This window comes from Euprymna scolopes, chromosome 46 (assembly GCF_053919585.1).
Source record: "Euprymna scolopes isolate OS-2025 chromosome 46, ASM5391958v1, whole genome shotgun sequence".
Taxonomy (NCBI): Eukaryota; Metazoa; Mollusca; class Cephalopoda; order Sepiida; family Sepiolidae; genus Euprymna; species Euprymna scolopes.
In genome coordinates, this window is record NC_136527.1 from 67,677,801 (window position 1) to 67,687,304 (window position 9,504).

The window sequence follows — 9,504 nt, forward strand, 5'->3', positions numbered from 1 at the left end:
TCATTAAATTTATAATAAAAAATGATGGGTTCATTATATTCTGTGATAATTAATACTGTAAATTTCATTAAAATCAGTTGAATTCCAAAATTTTCGTGTATTTGGAACTTAAGGGAAAGGTTTATACATTGTAGAGTATTTACCATTCATTTTGCACGTACATAATTATAGGATTCTTTCTTATCAGGTATTTTTTTGTTTTTAAATTTATTTTCTTTGCAAGTCTTTTGAAAACGACTTTGCTATTTAAAACGATGCAGCACATATCTCTGGCAAATATTATTTTACTTAGAAACCATTTTTCTATTTTCCTTTCCTGTGCATTCGCAAAGAAAAGCCAAAATATCAATTTAACACAAATATTGTTTAACTTATCTTTTACCGTTATATAATTTGGCTTTCAAACCTGTTTATTTTTTTAGATAAAAACTCATTTCAGTTTTTAGGAAGTGAATTCAGTTTGATGTTATATGTTACTGTAAAGAAAAACCTTATGTCGATGTGTAGAACAGGTTAGCTGAAAATGAGTGATAACTCTAATCATCCTCTTTCATTGAAATCTAATTTTCTGTTTATAAAACGTAATTTCCAACTCATGTACAAAGAAATAAATTTGTTTTGAAATTAAAACTCATAAACATTTTATTAATTGAATTTAATGATTGTTTAAGAGTTTGATTGCAATCTTTAAATTATGAGTTGATGTAAAATAAGGGTTTTGACCCAGATTTTCTCATTCCCAGTCAACATCTTTTTATTATTGTTTATTTAACATTAAAATCAAGACGTGTTTGTCTACATCATCAAGAAATGTAATTGTATTTTACACCATGTAAAGAAAATACCAATCCCACAAACCATTCTCTCCTAAATAATAATTTCTAATAGAAACAACATTTGTTGATCTTAGAATCACTCCTTCTTATGCATGTGATATCAAAACAAACTTAGACAACTCACAGGTTTTTCGACGTGATCTACTCCTTACTACACTAAAATCTGCCTTGCTAAGTGTCTCTTCCCTGATAATTGAAGCCTAACAAATAATCATGTCCTGCTTTTTTCTCTCGATCCCAACTTGGTGGAACATTGTGACAGTTTTTTAAGCAAACGCATATGCCAGTGTGCGACATCTTCTCAGTGACAAACCATGAAACATGCCTGACAATTGTTACACGTGGTCAGCGAAATCCCTTTCCATTTCAGGACTAAAAACCAATTACCGTAAGGAAACAGGTGTTTAAGCAGTCCCTGCTGGTTGAATGCCTTGTTTGTCCATGTACTGCTTGAGTATCATTCGATCAATGTTAAAGTCCTTTGCAGCACTCCTCACACTCTGCCCTCCAGTAACAGCGGCAGCCGCCCGTTCCATAACGTATGTCCACGATTTGTCTTTTGCACGTAGTTGCGCATGTCTGGTGGGCTTTTTTTGTGAGAAACACACAAAAAAATAAAAATGAAGTTAACACAATAAATCCTATAATTCTCATTTTAATTATCAAATATAATAATAATAATAATGATGATTTTTAAATAATAATAATAATAGTAATAATAATAATAATAATAATAATGATAATTTTTATTATTAGAATAACATGTGCCTGTACAGCATGCAAATTCCTAGCCAAGTAAAGAAATACTTAGTTAAGATAAATCATGTTCTTCAAACTCTTCAAAACATGCCTTGCTAAGTGTTTCTTCTCTGATAATTGAAAAATGTCTTCAACGATGTCAGTATTCAATATTTCTGGCAAAAGAACTGACCTACTGAATAATCGTTTTATCATTCTCCTTTCCATATTTACATTGTAAACAAATGATTCTCCTTTCAATCTTTGTTAACAAATTAAGGACTAGCTTACAACTTTATAAATGATAAACTCCTTGCTAATATGTTCTCGATGGTAATATGTCTAAAGAACATGATAGCAATGTGTGTGTGCCTCAAGGGTTGATCCGTTGACCTTTATTGTTTCTGATATTCATAAAATACATCTCCAATAAAATTGTGTCCGAACGCAATTAACAATTAAAAGAAACAAAGGCAGAAACTTTAGCAAAGGACGTTCAGATTTTAGTAAAATTTGACCATAAATGTATGGCAGTAGTTAATGCTACCAAGGCTTCTTTCCTTTAGCAATTACAAGAAACTTTCTCAACAAACGATTGTCCTGGAAAATAACACCCTGCCTTAAGCCTCCTCATTCAAAATCATTGGCTTTAGAGTTGTAGGCAACATAAATTCGAACAAATATATTTAGAATATTGCAAAGACTGCTGGAAAATAGTTGGGATCATTCTACGATGCTAAAATTACATTTGAGAGTATCGTATATTTCTACAAAGCCATCATTCACCTTCACATAGAGTATTGTTTCCACATCATTCACCTTTGCATATTGTTTCAACATTTGTGTCTTGACTCCAATTTTTTGATGAAATCCTTGACACCATAAAAATCTGACAAACAATAAGGTAACTGGGGATGATGTTTTTTTAATCTGAAATCTTCAGAAGTATTAGTCACAACCTTCCACTAAAGTTCCACCCTTGTGTGGGAAACTTAAAAGCTATGACAAGCTTTCCTTTTACAAGAAAGGTGATAAACACTGTTGCTGTAATTATCACCGTGTCAACCTTATTGATATCAGTGAAAAAGCCCTTTCTACTATTCTGTTAGACCGGTTTCATAGACAAAGAGGCGCACATATAAGGTCAAACCAAGGCATATTTCAAAAGAGCTTAAAATATACTGACCAAATTTTTACTCTCCCAAAAAACAGAATCGCTGGAACAAAAAGTAAAAAAACTATCGTCCGGCTCATTTTCATTGTTGCACTTGACTCTGTAGACTGTGGAACCATTTGGAAGGTCATACATGTTGATAACATGCCTTCAAACTGCTCAATCTAATCAAAGCCTAATATCTCTCCACATGCACTAAAGTTTGTATGTATGGTCAGGAGTCATGCTTTTTTGACATACATTCTGACGATCGACAAAGATGCATTCTCTTACCTACGCTCTTCACTTATACACAATCGACTGGATGACATTAAACACTCTGGCTAACTTTCATGGTGCAACAGCTGGCCCAATTAACCTGGAGTGAATGCCACAATACTTACCCATGATGTGTATGTTAGTGTATCTAATACTAGTCTTACCCTCCTTAACAAGGTCCAAAAGCACAGTCCTACACTCGACCAAGCTCTAATGTCTGCCCCATCGCCGCAATGTTCATCTCTGTGCCTATTTTATAAGTATGTTAAATGAATGTGCTCTGATGAACTCATAGCACCCTTGCCTATTTAGCATATGTACTCCTTAACAACCGACAAGCAGTAAAATATCACTGCTTCAATGTTGAGACGTTGAACAGCTTTCTACTCTAATAGTTCTTTTTTGTCCTCGTACTGATAGACTTTGTAATTTAGGATCTGTACTTCTAAATACTGGGAATAACTTTCAACACATGAATATAGTTAGTTATTTTTATTATTCGAAATAAAATAAAGTCTAACTTTATTACAGAATATATTTTCACATGAAAACTCATTTTAATAAGAAAATTTAGTTATTAAATTTAAAATATTGTCACATGTTTTTTTGTGAGAATTTATATAAAAAACAATTATACCAAAATATTCATTTTTTACAAAGTGACTATGTATTTATAAAATATTTAAACATTTTCTGTTCAGTTTGAGATATTGCCATTTTTTTCTGACGTTATTTTATTTTACTTACATTTTAATACTTTCAGGAAACATGGTTTTGTGATTAAGAATATTTCTGTTACACATTTAAACTTTATTTTGAATATTTTTATTTAGAAAAACTTTAATTCTATTTTGATTTAAATAAAATTCATATTTAAAAATTAACTTTATTTGATACAATGAAATATAGTAAATTAAGAAATATTTGATAAAATGTTAAAAGGATGAATGCATTTGCTTTTTATTTACTGTAATGTAAACTAGTGTGGGGTAATTTTGGTGATTTTAATATGTTTTCCAATTTTATGTGATTTCAATTATTTACATATACATTTATACATTTTGTTGCAAATGTAACGAGATTATTATAATAGTTTTTGAAGATCATCAGTAAAGTACTTGTGATTTTAAAATATTATAAAGTATTTATTTTGTTTATAAGCTAAAGCAAATATGTCAATTATATTAAAAACATTACATTTGGATTTCATTAAGGGTTTTGGGAAATTTTGGGTCAATACTATACTACTTGCGACCTGTTGAGTCAGTATATTTTACAGATTGCTATGGAATCATGAGTATACAAAATAACTGTATAAAAGTGCAAGTGAGTATACAGAATTAATGTATGAACGTGCAAAAATTAATTTACATGCATGCAAGAACAAACGTGGAGGTCAGTGAAAACAATAGACAGTTTTGCATGTGCTCACAAAAAATTTAATGAATGCACACATGAAAACAAAGATGGCAACCAGTGAAAACAATACAGAATACATTGGACAATAAAGGTCTTAACATCATTGCCTTTAGATTAAATCAAATATCCTTTATATAAAAACATATGAAAAAATACAAAGAGGGAGTGTGCATTATACAGGTCCAGCCTAGTTTTTTTGTGTGTTAACAGCCTTAAAAGTACCAGGAAATAATAATTAATATTTAATGATGAAACATTTTCAAAGCAAATCTTAAAACTAATAAAAAGTCCCCATAACACCCGTTTTGAGGTGGTTCTACGTAGTTTTTAAATATTTTAAATGGATGACTTTACCCTTCTGTTAAGTGTAGAGACATTATGTTGAACAGAGAGTAGTACGATCCTGAGTGTAATTACCAGTAACAAAGATGGCGGCATAGAAGTAATGTAGTTCAGATCCTGAGTGTAATTGCCAGTAACAAAGATGGCGGTGTAGAAGCAGTGTGGGTCAGATAAGATCCTGAGTGTAATTGCCAATAACAAAGATGGTGGCCATCTGATTGAGTCCAAAATTCGACAATTTTTATAGGAAAAAATCTCTTCTTGTATATTATCTTTAAAGATCGTTGAAGCAAAATCTAGATTTTGATGATTTCAGTAAGTAAACTACGTTGGATTAGTCGTAAAAAAACTAAAATTTTATTTATTTGTAAATTGATCAAGTATTTTTAGATCAGAAAAATATTTGCTTTGCTTTTGTTTTTTGTCTGAAAATCCAACTTGCAATGAATAATACACATTAAAATAATCGTAAATAAATAATTGTGGGCACGAAAAATGTAGTTTTTTAAAAATCAAGTTCTAGTTTTAAACAAACACAACTTGGGTTCAGAAAATATTTTTTTAAAAATATGTAGGTGCACCTGGACAATTGACACGACATTTAAATTGTTTTCCTTTTCATCTCTTATCAACTATTTCTTCTGATTATTAAAGACTAAGCTACCACATTATAAAAAAAATTGAAAAAAACTCAATATTTCGATATTTGGATGTGGGTCCAGTTTTACATACTAGCAAGTAAGATAAAAATGTTCAAAATAAAACTGATTTTAAGATTATATTGTTTATTTTCTTGAGGAAACATTTTTTAAGTCAAAAATAAAACTCATGAAACCTCCATAGAATCATATTTATATTCATATCTAAATCAGTTTTTTTAACTCAACAGGATTAAATTACATTTAATTGTAAGGAAACCCCATTAAATAAATCAAAATAAAACATATTGTTGATCTTGTGTATGTTTTGAATAGCAGCAGAAGTTTTAATATCTGAACGTAAGACAGGGTGGCCATGAAATCAGTAAGCTGACAATTTTTTTGAAAGTGGAAGTCAAAACCAGATGGACAGTTTAAACGGCCACGCAATCATTCTGATCTGAGTTTTATGATTATATAGATTATTAATACAAAATGTATTCATTTATTTAATTAATAGACAAATATCGGAAAAATATTCTCATCCAATTTTTAAATTAAACGATATTGGATTCAGGGACTTTTAATAAAATTGATTATGATAATTCCAATGTTTGCTTTTAACATACTATGGTGAAACTTATTTCTAATTTATCTTTTATGAATAATTGTGTCTGTACCTTAACCTCATAAAATAATTCTATTTGCAAAAACATATAAAATATATTTTCTTGAAATGTATCTTTTGTTTTTAATTTTGCAGAATATCAAGTAAACAACACAAGAAAACAAATGACAATGGATTAAAGTTAAAAACTGGAAATGAGAGAAATGTGAACATTTTCTGATAATATATTGCAAAAAACATTTCATGTTTACTAGTAAAGTATTCCTTCTATTCATAATCTTATTCTATCACAACCTAGATTGAATACTTTTTAATTTCATATGATTAATGTAGTTATGGGTGAAAATGACTCACATAATTATAAGTTCATATGATTAGTCTTTACACGTGTGCATATGACTAATACAGTTATGTACCATTTAATGAATACAAAATAGGAGGAATGCAAACTATCTGAAAAAATACTACTTATTGTTTCGAATTAAATTTTAGCTGTATTATGGGTTACATAAACTGAAATATAACTCTCATACTAAGCTGAAGTGAAATTATACTCTTGTAGTATATGCGGTTATTCTTTTACATGCAAATCACATATGTTCCAGCATATACAAACGCCCACTGAAGTAAAATATAGAGAAGCAACGTATGCTGCAACATGCAAACACATACTGGAGAGAATCCATATTCTTGTGAAGTATGTGGCTCTTCTTTTGCAAATAAATCATACATGGGTACACATATGCGGACACATACTGGAGAGAAGCCATATTTTTGTGTAGTATGTGGCTCTTGTTTTACACGGAAGGACACTATGTTGCGACATATGCGAACACATACTGGAGAGAAACCATATTCTTGTGAAGTATGTGGCTCTTCCTTTGAAAATAAATCAAACATGGTAATACATATGCGGACACATACTGGAGAGAAGCCATATTCGTGTGTAGTATGTGGCTCTTGTTTTGCACAGAAAAACACTTTGTTGCAACATATGCGAACACATACTGGAGAGAAACCATATTCTTGTGAAGTATGTGGCTCTTCTTTTACAAATAAATCAGACATAGTAAGGCATATGCGAAGACATACTGGAGAGAAGCCATATTCCTGTGAAGTATGTGGCTCTTCTTTTACAATAAAAGCACAAATGGTGACACATATGCGATCACATACTGGAGAGAAACCACATTCTTGTAAAATATGTGGCTCTTCTTTTACACAGAAGGCACATATGTTTCGACATATGCAAACACATACTGGAGAGAAACCATATTCTTGTAAAGTATGTGGCTCTTCTTTTCCAAATAAATCAGGCATGAGTAAACATATGCGAATACATATTGGAGAGAAACCATATTCTTGTGAAGTATGTGGCTCTTGTTTTACAAGTAAACAAGATATGATACAACATATGAGAACACATACTGGAGAGAAACCATATTCTTGTGAAATATGTGGACTCTCATTTACACAAAAATCTAGTTTGTTGCCGCATGTGCGAACACATACTGGAGAGCGACCACATTCTTGTGAGATATGTGGCTCTTCCTTTACTAGAAAGCAACATATGGTACAGCATTTCCGAATTCATACTGGAGAAAAACCTTACTCTTGTGAAGTTTGTGGTACTTCTTTTGCAGTTAAACACAATATGTTGCAACATATGAAAAAGCACACTGGAAAATGATAGGGATGTTTATATTTAAGAGAAAAAGATTTGAGTTGATAGGGATGTTTATATTTAGGAGAAATAGATTTTAGTTGACATACAAGGCCAATAAAAATTTGACGATATTAATCAAAACTTTAATTATTTTAAGTGGACTATCCACTTATCTTGTGCTTCCTTTTTTTAAAATTAAATATGTTTTTAACTCTTTTTCAAGATGTTTTTTAACATGTTTTATTTTACTTGTAAATATTAACTCTTTAATATTTATAATATATTTTAAGTTTACAATTTTGATTACCTTGGTAAACTTATTGTAATTTTATGTATATATATATATATATATATATATATATATATATATATGTATATATATAATGTAGTCATCCACATACAGTACTGATTCGCTGTTTCACAGCTCATCAATGGGCTACACAAGCAAGTACCTCAAGCTAGGATCGAAACCCGACCGCCCAAACGACAGTCGGACCCTGTTGCAGTTTAAGCATATATATATATATATATATATATATATATATATATATATATATATATATATATATAAAATGGGTTAAGAAATTCCAACGAAAGAAAGATGTATATTTAAATAAGGGAGTAGTCACCAACAATGTGTATTTTTTAACATTATTTTATTATTCCGTGTCTTGGTTTTTCATTGAGGATTGTGTTTGGATCATTGTAATAATGTTTTTAAGTCATTGAAATCGTTTTTACGCTTGTTTCAGACGTTCTGTAATGCGTCCTCATCAGAAATTATTTTCAAATGTGTTGGAGATGTAAAAATGGCGATTTTCGTTGTTAATTTGAAGTTTTTTCCAAGGGGTGGAGGCTTGCAAGTGGTTATTATTCATTGGCATGCTCAATTTTTATTACTCTTTTATTGGGCTTGTCGAGGGAGACCGCTGGCCTGGCTTTAGTCGCTATCTCTTTCTGCTAATGTATTTTCTTTTCCTTTAGGGTGGGGTAGGGTGTGTGTGTGTGCGTGTGTGTGTTTGCTTTTATTGGTTTGGGAATGTGTATATTGTTTTATAGTATTTTGGGGTTATTTGCTTCCTTAGGAAGGTGACTGTGATCCGAGGTCGTTACTAATGTGTATGTGTGGGGAGGGGGAACTAGTTCTTCTGAAATAAGGGTAGGGGTGCTTTCATTCTCTTTTGATATTTATTTTTTAGATTCTTGGATTTTAGTATTGTGATTTTTCGTTTTAGTCTTTTCGGGTATTCCTTATATTATGTTTGTGTAGAAAGAGGGGTGTATTTAAAATATGTATCGGGGATTTTTTAATGTTTCTATTTATTTGTCTCCCCATGTGGGTATGGCCAGCCCCAGGATCGGTTCCTAGTGTGGGGAAGATTTTGTTCCCCAGAGGGGGGCATTGGAGGGGGTATAGGTATGGGAGGGGATGATAGAAGGGATGATAGTTTTTTCAGTCATGAGGGGGTTCTCCTCCACTGACTGAGGAGGGAGCGAGGTGTTGGAACAGATATTATACTATGGTTCTAGGTGTTTCCTAGTGTTGTTGGTTTCGAGGTTAAGTAGGGTTGGTATTGTTCAGTGTGTTGTATTAGAGATAGGGGTGTTATGTCTGTGATTGTATGCGCGCACGTGTGTGTGTTTTAATGTGTCGGTTCTGATTTATGTGATGGTGTGTATATGTGTATGGATGTGCATGCGAGTGTACCTTGCATTTCATGTTTTTATGTGATGATATTAGGCCCTGTTCAGTTCAGGAGTGAATCTGGTGATGAAGTATTTTTCCTGTGTAAGTAAATAAAAAT

At 31.4% G+C, this 9,504-nt stretch overlaps 1 long non-coding RNA gene across 1 annotated transcript in view; it reads left to right on the forward strand.

Moving 5' to 3' along the window:
* Window positions 1-7,921, forward strand: part of LOC145271303 (uncharacterized) — a 267,039-nt gene extending 259,118 nt beyond the window's left edge. The window contains exon 3 of the long non-coding RNA XR_013865814.1: window positions 6,169-7,921. This is a non-coding gene — a long non-coding RNA (uncharacterized LOC145271303). The remainder of the gene's footprint in view (window positions 1-6,168) is intronic.
* Window positions 7,922-9,504: the final 1,583 nt, after the last annotated feature.